This window comes from Oryzias latipes, chromosome 9, assembly GCF_002234675.1.
Source record: "Oryzias latipes chromosome 9, ASM223467v1".
In the NCBI taxonomy this organism is placed as follows: domain Eukaryota; kingdom Metazoa; phylum Chordata; class Actinopteri; order Beloniformes; family Adrianichthyidae; genus Oryzias; species Oryzias latipes.
In genome coordinates this window covers 24,471,704-24,472,854 of record NC_019867.2, presented here as the reverse complement: position 1 = coordinate 24,472,854, position 1,151 = coordinate 24,471,704, and positions in this window count along the sequence as shown.

Genomic DNA, 1,151 nt, shown 5'->3' with positions numbered 1-1,151 from the left:
TGCTAACTATGCTAATGTGGCTAAAAGTGCTAGCATAGCGATCAACTTCATCAACTGACTCAGAAAAACACATTACCTAAAATGCTAATTATGCTAACTATGCTAGCTATGCTAATGTGGCTAAAAGTGCTAGCATAGCGATCAGCATCATCAACTGACTCAGAAAAACACATTACCTAAAATGCTAATTATGCTAACTATGCTAGCTATGCTAATGTGGCTAAAAGTGCTAGCATAGCGATCAGCATCATCAACTGACTCAGAAAAACACATTACCTAAAATGCTAATTATGCTAACTATGCTAGCTATGCTAATGTGGCTAAAAGTGCTAGCATAGCGATCAGCATCATCAACTGACTCAGAAAAATACATTACCTAAAATGCTAATTATGCTAACTATGCTAACTATGCTAATGTGGCTAAAAGTGCTAGCATAGCGATCAGCATCATCAACTGACTCAGAAAAACACATTACCTAAAATGCTAATTATGCTAACTATGCTAGCTATGCTAATGTGGCTAAAGTGCTAGCATAGCGATCAGCATCATCAACTGACTCAGAAAAACACATTACCTAAAATGCTAATTATGCTAACTATGCTAGCTATGCTAATGTGGCTAAAAGTGCTAGCATAGCGATCAGCATCATCAACTGACTCAGAAAAATACATTACCTAAAATGCTAATTATGCTAACTATGCTAACTATGCTAATGTGGCTAAAAGTGCTAGCATAGCGATCAGCATCATCAACTGACTCAGAAAAATACATTACCTAAAATGCTAATTATGCTAACTATGCTAACTATGCTAATGTGGCTGAAAGTGCTAGCATAGCGATCAGCATCATCAACTGACTCAGAAAAACACATTACCTAAAATGCTAATTATGCTAACTATGCTAGTTATGCTAACATAGCTAAAAGTGCTAGCATAGCGATCAGCATCATCAACTGACTCAGAAAAACACATTCCTCCATTGGTAAGAGTTATATGTCATAAGTTGCTAAAAAACCCACTTTTTCCAAAATGGCGGCTTTTCTGTTGATTTTATCTCCATAGCAACCATTTTATGTTTTGGTCCCCTCGGAAGGACGAACAGATTGACTTCAGTTTCGGACAAATCGGTAAAAGTAAACTTTTTGTCGTCC